Here is a 21,544-nt window from a genome sequence, read left to right as displayed (position 1 = left end):
GAAAAAAAAAATTGGGGTGGGGGGGGGGGGGGGGGGGGTCTACCAAAGTGAATTACCCAAAGCAAACCGTTGCATACACCATTTTGTATACATTACATACCGGTACATGTTATATGAAAATTATTCCGCGAACAATGGAACAATAGTAAAACTGACTGTAAACTATAGCTGTGTTGTCAAATAATGGTCAATGAATGTATACCTGTACATTCATTGATGATTATTTGTACAACATCAGCTTTTCTATTGTTACATTGTTATACCATGATGTATTCATAGCTTATCACTACCTAATGTATATCTAAGTATTTTGATTTTATGTTCAGTACTTTTAACGCTGAAGAAGAGAACAGAAGCTCTTGAAATATTCGTTGAATACATTTTCTATATCGTCAGAGGCATTTTATTACACCATATATTTATTTATTTATTTATTTATTTATTTATTTATTTATTTATTTATAGGATACATTCGTTGAGAGCTAAGCTACACGATGTACCATTATATCCTTTATTTGAACACTGCATTTACCTTTCTTTGATGATTTATATATAATTTAACAGTGTTAACTGCTATCTTGATTTATATTATATTTATTTCCAGCCGTACCTATTGTGTAATAGAGTGTAACTGACGGCTATTTGAATCTGTTCAACCATGGACCTATTAGGTCCATGGTTCAACCATGAGGCCTCTGTGGCCTAATGGTTATAACGCTTGCCTTCACAGCGAGAGGTCACAGGTTCGAATCCAGTCAGAGGAATTTTATTACATGTATATATTTATAGGACTAATTCGCTGAGAGCTCTGCTACACGAGGTGCCATTATGTCCTTTCTTTGATGGTTTATATATACAGTATATATAGTATATGTATATTAAAGAAATATGTATAATAAAGAAATAGGTAAATGATAGAAACAGTGCTACGCTACGCAGCATACTTTTATTTATTCGCAGCACAGTTTTATATATTCATAATATATACGCATTGGACAAAGGCAGTTAATTGGTAATTGAGCAGACGACCAAATGTTAAATCGTTAAATGAGATTTGTTGTTGAAGTATTTAAAGCAATAATGTATGCATGATTTGAGACCAGTTGTTTGCGGAGGGAATTACAGACTACTTAGATCAGGAAATCAAATACGTACAATTTAATATCGACTTATTTCCAGTCAACGTAAACGATGCTTACAAAATATACAAAAGCGTTCGGATTCATTTAACAGTCTGAGGCTGGACCAGTGAACGTCATGTGGAATCACCTGTCGGAGCGGAAAACCAGACGGTTCCTTTGATCTTCTGTGTTTATAATCTAATGTTAGCTTTCCGATGTATCATTCAACATCAATTAATGATGAATTAAACCCGAGATGGATGTTTTAGATTAAAGAAGCTATGGTGCTTATGTTTTATTAAACCTTACATACCACTGTTATTATTAGTACCGTGTATTATTAGCGTTAGGCACAACAACGTAGCAGGTTTGTACTCAATTGGTACGCTTGTAGGTAGTATCCTTGATCCTTATATATACAGTAGAAGCTGGTGGCATTTCATATAGGCCATTTTCTGATCCATTTTCTTGACACAATTTATGAAAATTACTACTGAATTTGGTGGTGTTTGGATCCATTTACTTTATTCAATCACAAAACCATATTATAACGAATTAAATAATTAATTGCTGTTGTAGTTTCTAAGAGTGGATATATATGTGTGTGTGTGTGTGTATATATATTAAATATGATAAATTTAAATAGTATGTATGTGTGGTTAGAATTTGGACGTACGACTGAACCTACAATATGGCAACCCAGCAATTTATATATTTATAATGATGATGATGATGATGATAATGATGATGTTGATGGAAGTGGTTGTGTTGGTGGTGATGACGATAATGTATCTATGTATATATTACGGATATCCAATACCGTGTTTTAATTAGTAAGATAAAATTTGAATGAAATTAACAATGCAGGTGTTGTAAATAATTAATAGAATATGCAATTACACATTTATATAATGTTATCTGGTCACATTATGCCAATATTTAGTGTATTGATTAACGATGCATATCGGGATAGGCATTATACCGACTTACGACCCATGAGAGTTTTTTTATTCAAGAGCGCCACACAAGCCTCTCCACATCCCACTACTTGTTTTCTTAATTTTCTAACTTACCAGGTCTTCAATATCGGTTGATTTAATCTTTTTTGTAAGGGTAATATGCAGGATGCAAAACTCATTACATCACATCAGATATCCGACTCAATATAACATTCATGATTACATTCCGTTGAGTCGCAATATCGAGTTTTCACCACAGAACGGCATAGGAATAATATTGTTAGAAACAATAACCGCTGGTTCAAATCGTAACCAACATGTATTCAGGTCTCTCTAGCTTTTATCTTCTGAAGCCTTAAAAACACATTTGTTGATAAAATCATTTTATCTGTGGCTTAAAAGACATTTAGTAATATTGGACGGTGAGTGCATGTAAGAGCTATACCGCACTCGTCGGATTTATATGCGTTGTACTCTTCGGTGTTCATTGTAATGCATTGTTATACGTTTGATTGGCGTATAGGCCTACGTGTCTCGGAGGACCCGTCTTGTTTTTTCACGGACTCAGTTCAAATATTAGCTTCTGTTTTCTGGCTCTAAGCTACCCTCACATTTCAACGTGAACTTCCCTAGGCCTACAGCCCTAGTTGGTTTGTTTTTTTTTTATCCAGTTAGCTCGCGGTTTATTGCCGTAAAAGCCACCCAGCTAACAACTCGCCCCGGAATCCGCATGAATATCTCACCTGTTCGATTCTCAATAAAACATGGAAGATAAAAACGATGATGAGCCATCCAATTTTGCGGAAATATTAGCCTCGATTTTCTAATCGTCTGCCGAATATGGTACAGTACGTGGAACCATTTTATTCGACCGTCAAAACAACACCCTTTGATTCAGCAGGTGTCCATCCAGATACAATATAAGGTAACTTTTTTGTTAGCTTGTTAAATTTAATAGTAAAATTAGTAAGTTAGTAATTTCCTTTTTACAACTAAAGTATGAATGGTTATTAAATGATGACTGTATTTTCGTTTTTGTTTGTTATCCGTTTCGTTGGATATGGCCGCCTAAGGCTTGAACTTGGTCAATGTTTGCCTGTAGCATGTTTGCAAATAAAAAGTCTTCCATTGAGTGGACAAACCTGTGGAAAGTACACAGCTGACGGACCCTTGCACTTTAGTGTTATTCGCGTTTAAAGTCGGGCACTCACTGCGTCGTACGACGAATCCAACGCCGCTACCTGTGAGCGATAACAACGGACGCCTTCTGCTGATTGCCGGTGGCAGTATACGGATCGTCATTAAAACAATACGTAGCTCGCGTCGCGTGTCGTTGCATTCTTCATAGAATCGCATTGGCTTGACGACCATCGAGCGCAGTAAGTGCCTGGCTTTCATAGACGGTAAATAGCGTAATAGTAATAGACCTTTCCGGAGTGTCAATCAAACTTAACAACTGACTAATCAGAACAACGCTAGGAATACGCGCGCGTATCACAAACACACGTGTTGTCTCACAAACGCACGTGTTTGCGTATGTTTTAACATTGTCGTCTTGTGGGACCTTAGCAACAATATCCAATGGGCGGGGCTTAGCGGAAAGGTCCATCGAGGGTTAACATGTTCAGAACGAACCGATGTGTTTCGGCAAAAAACGCAACCTTTATGGAGCGAATGTGGTAGCCCACAGAAACGTGATCGTAACATTCGGTACCGTATATTTCAAACATGTCAATATACAAACAATTAAACACCATTTATTTTTTGTTTGCGTATATTCACGCTAGTAGAAATTTTATTGACACTTCATCTCTAAAATCCAGGGACGTATCCATGGATGTCTGAAAAGGGATGGGGTGGGGCGAATAAGAGAAAACACTGCCTAGGGGGTCCAGGGGCATTCCCCCGAGAAATTTTGTTTTCTTGACGCCTGGTATAGAGATAACCCCTGATGCGTTTTGATCATTGATTTTGTTTTTATTTACCTTTCAAAAAAAAAAAAGGTGGAGGGAGTAAGGCCAGGCCGGTGGCTCCCTAAGTCCGCCCCTGGAATCAACACAGCTTAATAAAATACAATGCTCGTTTTTTATTGCATCCTCTCTATCGGAAAGCTGTAAACGACCATCGTATTTTTGAAACGATTTTTTTAAAGTATCATGTAGACAACGCTTTAAACCGTCATGATCTCTCCGTTAGGTTTCGTTTTATTTATCTGTTTACAAGGGCGGTGGTGCACACACATGTTCTAGAGGGCGTGTTTAATCAAGTACTTTTATCTTCTATAGATTAAAGTAATTGGTTTAATTAACAATTTGTAGCGTGACTTGAAAGCCACATACCTTTATTATTGTACGTAAATCGCCCACGGTTCACGCTATAACACGCACTGTAACTCTCACTTATCGATTTGTTATAGGCCTATAATTAATGAAATAACAGTTATGGTCTTTCCCGAGTTTTAATCAAACTGACAAATCAAAACGTCTTATTCAGTAGCCAGGAATACGTGCATACTTTACAAACACACACGTTTGTGTGCGTACAAATTATAGCAACAAGATTCAAGTAGTGAGGCTTAGCGGAAAAGTCAATTATGACAAGATACCTTTAGATTTTTTAGTTGTGTTGAACCATGGAGGAAAGAAACAGAACAACACTCGTTGATCGGTGATACAAAAACCCGATGTGCTACACCGAAAAGAATACCGGTATTTACACCATGAACGTTGTCATCCCAGTCTCCTGCATGATTAACACGTTTTGATTAGGCTAATTACTTAACGACATTTTAAGCTTTTTATCAATACCAAAATTGGTGAGAAATATATGGGCCTGCATTAATATGGGATTCAATACCAAAATTGGTGAGAAATACATAGGTCCTGCATTACTATTGGATTTATGGGTAACAATTTCTTTCAAACTGATTGTTATTGCGTTGTTGGTGCTGTTTGCTTCTTTTACCATCCAACCAAATCACCTTATTAGGATTCGGCTCGTGGGGTTTACGGTAGTATTTGTACCGTGCCGGTATGCATTCTTGCATGATTTAAACACAGGACTCGGTAAAACAATCTAATATAATCCTAAAGAATAATATTTACACCAACCCTGGTGAGGCGGAGGTGGGCGTGGTGGCGTGGACTTCATATTGTGCCCCCCCCCCTCCTCCCCGTCAGAAAATATCTGGATCCGCCCCTGCATTATGAAGTACATTCGATTATATACTGGGATGGGATGTTAGCATTAGAGTATCACGTTTTGCATTAAATTGATTGTATTCAAACGATGTGAGTGTAGAATGTTTGTCAAAATAAAATGAACAGACCACTAGGATTCTGAGACAAGATGTGGAACGCTAAATTGGAACGAATGTAGCTTAGAGGTGTAAGACGACTCCCATTGGCAGAAGTGAATGCACTTACAGGGCCAATATCAAGGTGTTATAAAAGGGTCAGCGATATCGGTGGATGAGTATAGCAGACGTATCTGTGTGTATCTAGGTATGTGTGTGTACATCATTGGTTGTAATTTTGTTGTGACACTGAAGAAAACATATATCTGTAGTTAGTTGGCAATGCCTGCGACATACAGTCCGTGCTTAAGTCACTACATGTCGTTTGACTACTTACTTGCCATTGCTATACGGACACTATTATTTCGTAGGCCAACCCCTTGTAGTCACTATGTAGCACCCCTTGTAGTCACTATACTGTACGTGACCCAATCGCCACTATGTCGTAACGGTAGTCACTTGTACCCTGCTCCTCACTCCCCATGTTGTCGTCCCTAGAACTATGACCCAATTGCCATTACTGATTATGACTGCCACCATTCCATCACGACACGTGCCACCAACAACATGTTTCTTTGCTGTACGATATATCGATAGTTCGAGTGGTGCCACAGCGACTGGCATGCATTCACGTAGGCCTACATTTGAAGCGCTACAGTAGTTTGAAACCATGCAATGATGAACATGCAGCCATCGACAATCAGCAGACCGCGTCATGTCGTCCAGCGCTCATAGGGAGCAGAATTGGAGTCGTACGCAGGCCCGTAGCGTGACTCAATTTTTGGCAAGTTCGTTTCAGTGGAAAGTTGGACCCTTTGGCTTGTATGATCTCCGATACTCTGGAAAACATTGTAAATTTATCTACGAATATCAATTTTTCGTTTTTAAGTGCGGACCTTCTCCAGTTTTTGGGCAATTCGTCGTAACCCACTTAACCCCCACCCCACGCTACGGGCCTACGACCGTCGTACGACGCAGAATGAGTGTCCGGCTTAATCCGTTGGTTCCGTAATGCCTCACTGTATTTAGGGATCAATTGACATCAGTCTGACATTGTATCGCTGCATGCTTACATGTGCTATACAATTGAAAGTGATTGTAGAACACGCAATAGAGTGATCTATTCGCTATTGGCATTCATTGACCTATTTGCTTAAATGTATAAATCACAACGGAATCGATCAATTCAACACTCCGTACTATCATTCCGTACCAATATTGCATGTTACCATTTGTCAAACAATGTAAACGCATCGTGTTACCGTGTCAGGTCAATAAAATATGTCACTGTTATTTCGATGTGATCACTGTCACGCCACACAACTAACTGCGTAGCTTTATCAACAGGTTATTTCAACATGTTATTGTCACAAAATTACAAGCATATTCGTCGAAATCTATCGACATTTGTCGTGCCACCAAGAATCGTAACATGTGTCGCCATACAACCGTGCGGTGTCACATGTACAGTATTACCACCGTGTGTTGCCATTTATTGTTACCGTGGCGTGTCACTCTGTATTGTCACCTTATTGTGTAATTGTTCGATGTGTTGTGTCACCACTTGTCACTGTTTCGCCATGCATTGTCACTGTGTCTTGTCACCAGGCCTAAGTATATTTCTATAAACTAGTTTCCATTCGCCATAGATTGGCTGCTCTTGCCATCCTGGGCTGATTTAGGCCTAAGTCATTTATGTAAATTCTATTTGCCTTGCTATTCAGTTTCGTTTAAACAGTATGAATTATAACGTTCGAATTAGTATTCAAATAAACTGACAATATCTCTACAAATATAAAATATTTGCCGTTACCATGGTGATCGGAATGTCCAGTGGTTACTTGAGCTAGGTAATGGCTATGAATATTCAACGTGCTTTTTTAATTGTGATTAAAGAGGTATGCGATTCCAAGAGACAAGCAAATAAATAATATGAATAAAGTATTGGCCTATTGTATAGGCCTATTTATATTTTAATCTAGGCCTTGAAGCAACTCGAGTTATAAAGTATTTGGATGGTCTGTCGATCGAGGTCCCATCCTGTTTAGAATAGTTCAAATTTATAGAAGCAGTAGGCCTATACTATATGCAGAAGGCCAAGCCCAAGGTTGTGTCACACGGAGATAAACATTAGAATTCATGTTTAGAATGGAATCAGACGGACGTGCAATGCGTTGCTATTTCGCCGATGACGTGAACGTTAAAACTTAAACCTTTACAAAATGCATTATTTTGATACCACCACTCATTCTACTTCCGTTTTAAGTACGGTGTTTTTAAGATTTTTTTTTTTTTTGATTGACATACGAAGATTAAAGTTAACGTTTACGTGGCCGCCGAAAAGTTCTATCATCGAATTCTCCTTCTTTAAATGATGAAGTGTGTTATACCTGCTGCGCGCGTGCTAGCGCTCATGGCTCGAGAGGTGGCTAGTACTCAGGTTAGAGTACATATCAAATTTCTAGTGGTACACACTCAAAATCGACTGTGGTGACTTGTACTTGCGGAGGCAAGGAGCGTTGCTGTCGTTACGTTTGCGTAACGCGTTTATTGTAAATCAAGCTTCTCAAGACGTATCAACGCTCACAAATCAGGTTCACAGATTTATAAACAAACATATTACAATAATTTTTCTTATCCGCTTCCACCAACCGTCTTAAATTTTAGTTATTTGAGCATCTCGATCCTTTACTAATACTATGTACGAACATGCCAACCGTGCTACTGTGTTAATTGAGGTGAACAGCGGAATATTTTGTTATAAATTAAGGTCAAAATACAGACCTAGTTATTGAAAATTATAAAAATTATGTTGTACTCATTCGGCTAAGACGAACATTAAATGTAGCATCCATAGGGGCTTTCTTGGCCTTTTCATGTCCTTATTGTTGCGTTAAAAATGATATAATATTTTTAGTAAACTTTTCATACTATCCAATTAATATATGATCCATTCCCCGGTGGTTTCGTTGTTATTAATACCGCGATTCTCTATTGTGCTTGCCGAACCATGAACATGCGAAATGTAATATTTGATTCTTGAAACATTATTTTTAAAAACATTAATAGGCCTAACCTTTACCTTTATAAAATCAACTCTAATACTTAAGTAACATTTATGCATTCGTAATAAAACCTGTTTTATATAGGTCTCTATGTGCTGCTCATAGCACGTTTCGTCACACATTCTCAGCGCACATGCATGTGTAACACATAGCTCTGACGTAAGCATTTCGAGAGAGTGTGATGATGCTCATTTTCCTAAAAAGTCCAGTAGGCCAGTTCAAGCAGCAACAGACGTCCGAACTTCGTTATTTTGTACAGTAATCTAGCTTAGTGGCTTGGTAAAAAAAAAACAAGATACCGTAGTTTTGACGCGTTGACAAACGCAAGTAAAGCCGGGCACTCACTGCGTTCTACGACGGTCGTACGACCAATCCCACTCCACTTCCTGTATGCGCTATAACACGCGACACCATCTGCTAATTGTCGGTGGTGACAGTCTGAACGAATCATCATTAAAAATAACCAATTGCGCGCGCGTCGTCTCGTTGCGTTCTTCATAGAATCGCGTCGGCCGACGACCGTCGGGCGCAGTGAGTGTCCGGCTTTTTACGCTACCACTGTACAACCAAATGTGCAGCGTTGACACAAACGCACACGCACGCAACGCTGCACGTCTGGTAGCGTTTACAAAGCTTCCAACGCCAACTGCCACTGTGCTCAGGATTGAGCTTGTGTAGCTTAGAAATAAAGATCACATTTCGACAAGGTTGAAACGATAGTATATTATTGCGTGGCCTACATGCGAAGCACGCGATTCGTGTTTGCCTTGGAAATAGGCTAATTTGTAAATTGGCACACCTTCCTATGGTTATTTCAAATTCAATATCGAATCTGCTCTATATATCCGGATGTCCTCTTGTGCAAAGGTGTCAGGAGAAAATTTACTCTATTCACTCTGTCGATGTGTAACATAATGACATTTGTATTATTGTAAGTTGATATATTAATATATTAGGTTTTGATATTATGACCATCATAAATTGTATATGTTATAATTAATATTATTTGTGTCATGAGTAATTTAATATAATAGTAATATATAAAAGATATACTGCATCTATATAAGTCTAATATAAACATGAAAATTTAAAGTATGAATTTCTAATTTTTATATTTCAATATACTATTTTAACTTCCATCGAAAATTAGAACAAGAACACTTTTCCTTCCAATAAACCAATGTTTCAATAATGGACCTTTCTGGAGTGTTAAGGCCTGTTTATACTTCAACGATAACGATAAAAAAGATAAAAAGCGATTGTTCATATAGAAAACAAAAGAAATAAAAGAGGTTTCTACACTAGGATGATTCGATAAAGATTTATCGTGTATACGATAACAAAATATTTTAACAAATCAAATCAGATGACGTCATAATCATGGAAAACGATAAAATCGTTGTTACTACTACGATTTTAATGTTTTTTTCATGATTATGACGTCATTTGATTTGATTTGTCAAAATATGTTGTTATCGCATAAATGATAAATCGTTATCGAATCGTTCTAGTGAGAAAATTCTCATTTCTTTTATTTTCTATATGAACAATTGCTTTTTAGCTTTTTTTATCGTTATCGTTATCGTTGAAAACAGGCCTTTAATCGAACTTTACAACTGACCAGTTAAAATAAAGCCATGAATACGCGCGTGTTCTATAAACACACGTGTTCACGTATATTATTCGGTATTGCTTGCGGGCAATAATATCCAAGAGACGGCTTAGCGGAAAGGTTCATTCTAAAGCATACACACTTACATTTCTAAAAGCAAATTTAACAATTTTCGTATATAAAATATAGGCCTAATAATTCATTGGATGAGGCACAGGTTAGACAAAATGGTGTGTCCACAAATCACAAAAACATAAATAATGTACAGGCAAACAAATCTTAAGTAAAACAAGTAAGCTAATTTAGGTTATGATTGGAAGTTTGATAAAATAGAGTATTGAAATGAAACATTTAAACAATCAAATATATATATATATATATATATATATATATATATATAAAATTATATATTATCTCGATGAGTAAAATATAATATCTATATTAAAGTAATGTTTTATCATTCATTTTTGAACTTATATTTTTATTTTATAGCTAAGCATGTAGTTAAGTTTAGTTTTCTGTGGCTCCAGACTTGTCATGCTGACTTTGTTGCTTTTGGAGCCCCAATGCACTTGTCTGAATAATTAAAAATAATTGAAGTAATATATTTCTTATTTGCATATAAATGTTAATAATTATTATATATATAATGTGAAATATGTAAGTCTTAACATATATACATGAACATTACAGTAACGAATAGGAGGTTAATGCTGGACATTTCTTGTAAATTACGAGACAGTTTATCGTTTATAAATTTTCCTCATCCGATTGCGTATCGATCGTGGCACTGGAATATGGACACATGTGTCAGAACGGTGTTATCTATTGCACGTGTGTTAGTGTGGAAAAAATTGTTGTGAATGTCCAATAGTAATAATTAAAGGAAAAAAAAAACGATCGGAAAATGTGATTTACCAGCAAGGCCAAGAATAGAAATATGAAATAACAATTATTATTAATATCATTTAATATACGGTAAGTAGACGATTATTCGAAAAGAAAATCAGAAGCAGACAAGGTGTAATCTATTAAGTCTGTACGCGTGACGTCATGCAATGCACGCGCATAATTTTAAAACGAAAAAGAGGGACATGTAGTCTGGTAAAATACATGTTTGTGCGTGTTACGTCATGAAATCTACGTAAACTATTATTAAAAAAAGAAAAAGCATAATGTGGATTAGATAATATTTTCAATTAAGTATCACATAGGCTTAGAATAGTACTTTTAGTTACCGTAAGGTCTCGTAACAAGTCTCATGTTGATATTTTTTTCAAAACATAACTTATATTCTCTAAACTAAAAAGTATATATTTAAAAAAAAGCATTTTTCGCTTGCTGAGTTTTCACTTTATTCCAACAGAAGAAAGTGTGTATCACATCAAAACCATCTCAACCTTGTTGGAAGTGTTAATGTCCTGTGCTTCTCATTTTTTAATTGGCTGTTTTTACGCGTTGATCGCTAGGAACAATTTATTAATTTTGAAATCACAAAAGTCAATTTATCGACATTATCAGCTAAATATCATTTCTGGAACTGTCTTTGCAATTTAATATTCAATAGCTCATGATATTATGTAAAAATTACTTGAAGTGAAATACCATTTAATTATCGATAGGAAGCTCATTATTTGATGATATAATAAGCATGTTTTAATTTGGGGACAGCTCTGATGAGGGGAACAACGCGTTAGAATTTGGAGATTTGTTCCATCACTCTATGCGATTATCGCTATTCTTCGAAGTACATCATCATTTTATTCTTTATCCCCTTACAATGCAATAATCCTTGCATGTAACCTTGCTCTCAGTCCATTCACCATATTTGTGGAAATACAGTCGTTCTTCAAACTGAATAAGTAGTTTAAGACAATTTAAAATGAAATGAAGTGGTTTAGTTTCACGTCTTCTTGCATACACTATTATATTATTTATAGATTTCATCATTATTTCAACTACAGCCCTAACCCTCAATGATCAGTTGAGGGCGCTAATTCGCAAAATATGTTGATTTTTGGTTACTTGACCGTGATTTTTTGGGGCGACTGGGGAGCAAGAGTAATTTTTTTAGGCACCCGCGCCCTCCCCTAGATACGCCAATGGTCCAGTGTACACATCTGGCTCGTGTGCACCTTAAAGAACGCATTGTATATTTCGGAAGAGTAGTCGGTTACCCGATGCTATGGTTCATTTCAGCCCCCACCCCACCTTTTCTTGTGGAATGATGTGAACATGTAGCTACTAAGCGCCTCTTTACGGCTGCTAGGTAATCACGGAACCATACCCATACGCAATTCACACGATGACGCTGCGAGTTATGGGTTATTCTCCTACCTTTTACCTCATACATATAATGTTTCATCATGTGCAATTTTATGATATTGATAAAAGTTTAGTAATAATAATATTCACAAGTAGGCCTACACCTGAAATTTAATTAACATATATTTTTTTGATTTAATTTTCAATTATTTTTTATTCCATTGAGTGTAAATTAATTGCAAACTATGGCATTTGTAAAGTAAAACAACGCGAATAATAATTATGAATTTCACATGTAACTGTTTTTAACGCTTTTGTCGTAAATCAATTTGTATAAAAAATTCCCAGCTGAAAACCTGCTCAATTTTCTTTAAAAGCATACAGAATTCAACCTGTAACGGCGCATGTCTTCATATTACAGAACTGCATATGGTTATAAGTCGTTGAAATAATATTTCAACAACTTACAAACCATATTATATTTTCAGTACCTTCTTCCTTCTATAGCCTACGTTCATGCTGTATTTATTTCTTATCGCCATAGCAAACCTTTTAAAATACATGTTACCACCGTAAAGACGATGCTGCTGCTACTACGAACATCTTTGAATTATAGTATTACCGTATTTTTCGAATAAACGCCCCAGGGCGTTTGTCGTTGAGAAGGGTTTTTGAGAGGGCGTATATTCGAGGGAGGGTTTTTTTGGTGAAAAATGGATACGTGATATACTCAAATAAACGCCCCCTAATTTCACTGTAAATGTGGAACTAAAACACATAATTACCGTCAAAATGTGTTATCTGATCGCATGGTCATAAAGACTTATCGATCTCAACCAGGTTAGGCAATATGTAATTCTACTGGAGTTGAAAATTAATAGAATGTGTTGAAAATGATGTTGTCTCCATTAGATTTGTTGACAGTTGTTAAGGGGGGGGGGTTTATTCAAGAAAAAAAAATTAACGCCTCGTTTATACGAGGGAGGCGTTTATTCAAAAATATGAGGCTCTAGATGATGGGGCGTTTATTTAAAGCGGAGAGCTTATTCGAATAAATACGGTATGTGCAATTCGAGTGTGAGATATTCCTCTGCAGCAGGGGCTGGATGGGAAATTTGGACTTTTAATCAGCTCCGTACTATAAAAATAAATAGGCCTACTTACACAGTAGGCATATAACATTAAAAGTGGGTCATGAGTGACATCTATAATTCATTGTCAATATTAGTAACAACATTTGACATTAAAACCTCTACGATGCGTTGTTATGACAATATTTTTAGCTGCGGAAGTTCAGCAATGATCAATCCAGGTAATAACGATACTATGTTCGTGGAAGCTAGCAGTTGAAAAGCAGTCAGCTCGGATTTTATGACCAAGTAAAATAAATGAAAATGTTTGTACTTAATCAAGGGCCTCTTTAGCCTATCTATCTTATCATTTCTATACAAAACTATTGAGGAAACTATTAATAGAGCGAAATAAGGTTTACAGGTTGTTGTTTTGTGTAGGTATTATCATCTTGATTAGAGTGGGCCACCTTGGTAATGTATAAAGCGAGTACTGTAACTTACTAGGAGTTGAGTAAATCAGGGTTGGGCTATTAGGGCCTGCTACTTTAGACACGGGTTCGGTGGCGTAACGACGAGTCGTTGGGCCCGTGAATCATTAAAATATTCGCAAACCTCAAACCTCTGAGAACATTATAAATATTAAAGCTGAAACGACTGCATTAAAAGAATATATTGTATTGTGGATAGACCATGAATCACACTCTGTGCCTTTTTAAGCTGGGAAACTGAGGCTCCCCACCCCCTCTCAAGAACTATTTCTGCTACTACTACTACTACTACTACTACTACTACTACTACTACTACTACTACTACTACTACTACTACTACTACTACTACTACTACTACTACTACTACTACTACTACTACTACTACTACTACGGAAACTGTTTTTACTATTTCTGTTATCAGTGTAGGCCCTGTCTCTTATACACATCTAGTACTACTAGTACTACTACTACAGGTACTACTACTACTACTACTACTACTACTACTTACTACTACTATAACTACTACTACTACTACTACTACTACTACTACTGCTGCTGCTGCTGCTACTGCTACTGCTACTGCTACTGCTACTGCTGCTGCTACTGATGCTGCTGATGCTGCTGCTGCTACTACTACTACTCAGTGCTGCTGATGCTGCTGCTGTTGCTACTACTACTAAGTGCTGCTGATGCTGCTGCTAGTACTACTACTACTACCAACTGTAATGATGATGCTGCTGCTACTACTGCAATGCTACTTCTACTGCTATTACTAGGCTCTCTTACTAGACTACTACTCAACGCTTACTAATATTACCCAGCTGTGTATTAAGATGTAGCTAGGGTGAACGTTGATGCGTCGTACCGTCAGTAATGAAGAAAGAGTAACAATAGAATACGGACATAGATATGTCAATCAGTATTATGAGCGAAGGTCTAACAGATGTAATCATTTATTCTACCTTATTGTTATCAATATCGTTTTTGAATGAATAAGTGGAACTTACTATCCATGTAATCTAGGTTGTGACATTGCAATTCATACTGTTAGTTAATTAGCAAGCACGCTATTTATGTTCACCCAATTATATCGTCTTGGTTTTTTTTTAATTCTAAGCAAGTATATAAGTTTACGGAATTACCATCATTTAGAGTTTATGTCATTGAATTCTACCTCTGAATTACAATCATAATGTTGACTTTTCTCGACTGGTTGCGTGTTGCGTGTACTCTCCGTGATTTTCAGTTGAAGTAAAGAAAGCTTGAGAACTGTTCCGACGTCTACTAACAACTGAGCTAAAATGTAACTATTGGCAAATTGCAGTACTTTTCTCGTTATTTAGCTTCGTATTAACATTATCTGCTGCGAAATATCTGAGGTAGTCCGATCCTATTAATGTATCTGTAAGAAGATAGGTAAAAGACGATTCGGTAAATGGTCCGTGGTGGAGCAAATCAAAATATGGGCTGATGTGCGGGAATCTGACCAGAGACCTTGGTTCAAACGACATTCTTATTTATCTATACTACCTTCAGACCTTCTGTGCAATTTATATGTATCTTCTTAAAAGATGTGTCTATACAGTATAGTGCTTCTGATCTGAGCAGACGCACCTGCAAGCGCGCCCACATATATAATGGCAAGCAACGTACGATGTAATAATATGAATATGCATGGTTTATGAACACTTTTCATTTTGTACACTGTATGTTTAAGCATCGACCAGAATTGTTTGTTTAATTGATCCGGCGTTTGTTAGAAGTAACATTTACAAAGAAAGACCACGGAGGAACTATACTTACTATGCACGTACATTTTTACGCGTTGTATGATCGTGCCAGGCGGGTGCACGTGTTCGTGTATTTTCACTGTGAAGCGTAAGATCGGAACGTAAATTGACCGTGTAAAGTATTTGACTTTTGGTTGTACAACGGTAACCCGTCTTATTTTCTTGTGCTATTGCAGTATCGTGTTCCACCCGGTGAGTTTTTTCTTCTGCTGGGGCGACGGCTTTTTCCACTTCATTTTGCAAGATGTCAACGACGGTGAGCAAGCATGTTTGTTCAATTTTAATTATTGTTTTAGTTCTTTCTCATTAAAATGTGGCATGAACAATAATAAAGAAAATTGAATTGAAACATTAACACACTATATGAGACGGATATCCTAATCCAGCATATTATGACGCCTCATAAACGCATGATGAAGTTTTAAGTTCACATGAGCGACTTCAGCGCAGCCTAGATTGCATACTCCACCCGCACACACTTTCATGCGTACGAATTATGAGCATTCTGATAAACTAGGCATATACGACCGTTTATTATTTAAATACAGCCTGCAAACTCGGCTGGCCACCTGCAAAAACCATTTTCTTTTTTTAGTCCAGAGAAAGACCCATGGCATTTACATGGATTGAATACAGAGACCTAAAGTCCCTGTTTAGAATATGCGACATGCCTAACTATGGTCATGATATCATCAGATCACGACCATGTATATAGGCAAATCATCAATGGGCATACAACAGTTTTTTTGTAAAAGGAAATTTGATAAAAGCTAATAAAGTCTTGACCACCAAAGCCAAATCTCCACTCTTATTTCATAATTGTCATATTCTGCAATCGTGACTTAAAATTGGACAAGATTAATAACGTACTTAATATGACTTTCACAACAATAGAAATAATTAATGCATAGATCAATTGCAACGGATATCATGATGAAAGCGATGACACTTGGCGCCAGCCCTACATTCGTTGGGTTTTTTCATAAAGTTGATAGGATGGATTCCAGATGGAAACATCTTCATCATCAGTATACGTATACATTATTTGCTTTTACACTGTACCATACACTTGGTTATTACATCAGTATTGTTATCGATGAATAAGTCAAAAACATTAATAATTAATTATTTATTGTAGTAGGCATACAATATGACAATATTGCCATTTTAAAGTACGCATTGGCAATCAGCCTCTTTTAAGGTTTCTGGTGTTGGACACGTATGTTCAGTACTTATAATTGTACGATTCCTGTTGTAGGCGAACTGAAGAACTGCAGGGTGGGAAAGATGATGTTAGGCCAAAATTACTGTTGCATCGTATTAAGCTCTCTGTCCACAATATCAAATTTTCTTTGACATAAACTATTTTATTACCATATATAGTCATGATGTGCCTATATATGGCCATGATGTGATGTCATCATGACCATATTTAGGCATGTCACATGTTTTTGTCAAATAAAATTTGATAGTCTGAAAAGGGCTTTAAAAAACCAATGAAATTTACTCGGGTGAAACATTCTATTTCTGTTGGCAATTAAGGTATTCACCTTTCCTTTCAGTAACATGAACTATTATTTAACATTTTGTACACGATTTTTCTTAAGTTGTCACAGATTACGAGAAATCATTGCATGAAAAATGTGCACAGTCATTAATTTAAGTAACAAATAGAATAGTGTTGTGATGATTATAGAGGTATTCAATTATTCAATTATGGACAAAGTTATTGTTGACCAATCGTTATTAGTAGCACGTTGTTGGATGCTGTATCGCTAATTAGTTAGTGAATGAATCGTTGCCGTTGACAAACCAATCGATCATTATTCATGGCATAGTGTTTGTATGGAACGCCAATTACGCCGAGTGATCGGATACGATACAAGTGTTTTAGTTTTAGTGACGGTTGGCAAGGAAACTGTTTTTACTATTTCTGTTATCAGTGTAGGCCTATACAATTATTGTCTTTACTATGTTATTATCATTTGCCATTATAATGTTTAATAATTTACTATTACTATTAGACCTGCCATTGTCATCGGAATTTTCATCATCATCATCATCATCATCATCATCATCATCATCATCATCATCATCATCATCATCATCATCATCATAATAATAATAATAATGATAATAATAATAATAATAATAATAATAATAATAATAATAATAATAATAACCATTATCATTACCGTACAGTGTTGTACGATACTATATTGTAAATAATAAGCCTAATTAGAATTAATGATTATTTTTATTACAACTAGCCCTATTTATTTATTTTTATTTATTTTAACTTGTACGAAGTATTGTCAATAATATATTATTACTGTCTTACTTTTAGGTGACAATCCCTTTCACAAGACAATACACACACGATGCTTCACACAAGCTAAATCTCAATATGAGTTTTAGTGAGTGGGGTTGTTTTTGTCGCGAGAAAAAAAAAATCCTGCAACACTGACAGGAATTGAACCCAGGACCCTGGAATTGGAAGACAAAGGATCTTTCCGCTAAGCCCCGCCCCTTGGATATTGTTGCTAAGTCCCCCAAAAACTGACAGTGTAAAACATACGCAAACACGTGTGTCTGTGGACTGAGACACGCGCGAGGTCCTGGACCTGTTCTGATTGGTATGTCGTTAAGTTTGATTGACACTTTGGAAAGATCTATTGTCACTTGTCCCATTTACATAATTGAATAACTCCGAACGCATCCTCACATTAGTTCGCCAATTTTTTTTTTTTCTGATCCCAATAATATTTTATTTTTCTACCACTTTCATGCTAATTCCGGAAATAATATTAACTCTTAATCAGAGCGAATTGTTTGCGGACACTCAGAATCATCTTCAAATCAGGAATGCCGTCAGTGAAATTATGAAGGAGCGAGATGAGTGGTCCTAAGACAAGTTAAAATGCGTAAACTCGCGTGACCCGTAGCTCTTTCTACGCTCTCCACACAAGGACACGAGCTTCAGTTCATAGTAAATTTAAGCCTAAACCAGCCCTTGCAGTGTTGTCAAGCCTACTTAAACTGGCTGAGTAGTAAAGCGCATTCATGTCGTAGTGCACATTTAGTGCTGCATTATTTTAACTATTGAAATACTGTACAATTATTTTAAACAAAAACAAAAAAAAAATCATCCTGATCTTTTGACCGACCAGTTCTCTCTCAAGTTAACCGATTGTATTATTGGAACTGATAATTTCTCAAATATATGTTATCACCTTCAATTCTATAGTCGTTTGGTATTTCCCAAATGTATAGTTTTACTGATTAACTGTTGATACAAAAGTACGTTCAAAATGCAATAAATGTCTGTGGTGATTTTCTGTTCAAATAAATCTACCAACGATAAACGGTAAATATAACCTCGCATTGCATATTCCAACATTCGGGAACACTATAGTTTATTTTGTAGATTTAATTTACCTCGATACTGTTAATGCCAGCCAAAGTGAAATCAATGTCAGCTGATAATCGTATTGTACATTAACTATCAAAACGTGATGTTTCCATAAGTTGAGTAGTAAAATGTTGAGTAGTGTTAATATTAAGTTTATTATAGTTTGTCTCATTGAACCGACAGGAGTATTAGGGCGTAATGATTTATGTTGACGATTGTCGATATTTTTATGTAGGCCTACTTTGTATCTTTATTCCAAGGCATAGATTTCTTATCATAATGCGATATAAAGCTGGTTTCCACTAGGCGAATTCATTCGCGCGAATCGAAAATTTTAGCCTATACGCATGTGCAGTTAAATTTTCATCACGAGATCCCCAAATGCAAATTTGCGATTCGCGCGAATAAATTCGCCTAGTGGAAAACCGGCTTAAAGCGTGGTTTCTATAAATCGCTACACGCCATCGCCGACTCCTTTGGCGACGCTGATTGGTCAGTTGAATCAGGGAGCGTTCCCGATTTCGTCGGGGACAGCTACGCAGTGCAATGTTTGCAGCAAAACGCCGTAGCGACTGTGTAGGCCAGCGATTCTATGGAAATAAAGCTGAAGACTACCAATATTATTATTGTTACTTATTGACCGGACTATCAATTTACTCATTCATTTCTATCAATGGTAAACTTTACCAATATTGAAAATCGTAACGCACGAGCATGAACATTAGTATACAGAATATAGCTTGGTTTCCATACAATCGCTACACGCTATCGATGACAGCTTTTGGTGATGCCGATTGGTCGGTCGAATCGGGGGGCCTTCCCGATTGCTTCGATGACACAACGATTGCGATGAAAACACCATAGCGTCAGTGTGCGATTGTATGGAAACCGTGCAAGCTTGGTTTCCATCGAATCGCTCTCCCTATCGCAATCGGCAGAGTTGAACCAGGTTCAATCTTCACGAATACTGTCGGCGACTGTCGCCGATAGGGTGAGCAATTCTATGGAAACCGAGCTTAACCAGTCAACGTCGCCAAAAGGGGTCGGCGATAGCGTGTAGCGATTGTATGGAAACCAAGCTATATTCTGTATACTAATGTTCATGCTCGTGCGTTACGATTTTTTTTTTAGTCTTCAGTCTTCCATTATTATTATTATTATTATTATTATTATTATTATTATTATTATTATTATTATTATCATACAGATTAATTTCTTTCATTTTATTTATTTATTTATTTTATTATTTTTTATTTTTTTATTTACCGAAAGATCCATTTACTCATCCGTTTATGGATCGTTCATCAATTTAACTCTATCAATGGTAAACTTTACCAATACTGGAAATCATAACGCACGAATCTTAAATATTATGTATACAGAATCATAACAAAATAATTGTTTATAAGTGAATCAGCGTACAAACCATTATTGAACTTCCCTTGGGAGAAATAAGAGAGTGACGAGAGATGGAACGCCGCCGCCGTTCGCGCAGTGATTGAATTCTATTATACCAATGTCATGCAAACGGTTCTCCTCTTTAATTTCACTGAAATGAATATACTCTTCTATATCCCGACAGACAGGGCTCATCGCCTCGGCGCCCAATTCTGCTCAACCATTCTCAAACCTGTCAATCATCTTATCATTGCTTGTTACATCCACATTATGCACATGTTTTTTTATTTTTGTTTTTGTTTTTGTTTTTTTCGTTTTATAAGAACACATTTTATAAGAACACGTAGGCTGAATTGCTTTAAAAATATGAACAAAATAAGAATAATATCGAATGAAACTAGTCACATACAGTAAATTATTAATGTTTAAGAAGTTTTAATTTTTTGAAAACTGTAATGATGGTTTTTTTTTTCTTGGGTAAATTGGTGTTGTAATTCTGTTGTAATGTTGTGCTTCTTAAGATTATTTCTGCAATTCAGCTACGGTTGCCATCGAATGATTTTATATGTTTGATTTTTTTAAAACAAAGATACCGTTTATATTATATCAACATTATATCTACTCCCAATAATGACGTCAGATGTAATGTAGGCCCACATCTGAAGCTCTATCGAGGAACGATACAAAATACTCGGCTACGCTTGTACTGAAGTACATAATTTTGTCCCTCAGTCTGTGTAAAATAAGAACGAAATAACAACATTTTGAGCCTGAAATTGGCAAAAAATAAGCACACTAGTCTTAGACTGAGCAAAATTTTAATGGTTCTTATAAAAGTACCATAGTAGTTACATACACTACATATACAGATATAGTATATAATGAAAAATAATTTCGATATTTATAAAAGTATATATATATATATATATAATATATCATCAAAGAAAGGTAAATACAGTGTTCGAATAAAGGATTAATAAATACATCGTGTAGCATAGCTCTCAACGAATGTAGTCCTGTAAATAAATGAATAAAGAAATTGTGTAATAAAATGCCTCTGGCGGGA

General features: G+C 36.2%; 1 protein-coding gene across 5 annotated transcripts in view; it reads left to right on the top strand.

Moving 5' to 3' along the window:
• Positions 1-21,544, top strand: part of LOC117105733 (muscarinic acetylcholine receptor M1-like) — a 62,338-nt gene that overhangs the window by 24,142 nt on the left and 16,652 nt on the right. For 2 of the 5 annotated variants that reach the window (XM_033246991.1, XM_033246990.1), the window contains exons 2-3: positions 2,752-3,005; positions 15,845-15,924. The gene's annotated coding sequence lies outside the window, so the exon portion shown is untranslated. Of the gene's footprint in view, positions 1-2,503; positions 3,006-14,938; positions 15,925-21,544 lie in introns of those variants that run through there. The other 3 variants (XM_033246989.1, XM_033246993.1, XM_033246988.1) reach the window with 3 other exon arrangements.

The sequence above is a fragment of the Anneissia japonica genome, unplaced genomic scaffold, assembly GCF_011630105.1.
Source record: "Anneissia japonica isolate Jap-2015-1 unplaced genomic scaffold, ASM1163010v1 scaffold287754_len4335492_cov202, whole genome shotgun sequence".
In the NCBI taxonomy this organism is placed as follows: Eukaryota; Metazoa; Echinodermata; class Crinoidea; order Comatulida; family Comatulidae; genus Anneissia; species Anneissia japonica.
The sequence above is the reverse complement of the archived record's forward strand: the minus strand, read 5'-3'. Positions and strand labels throughout refer to the sequence as shown.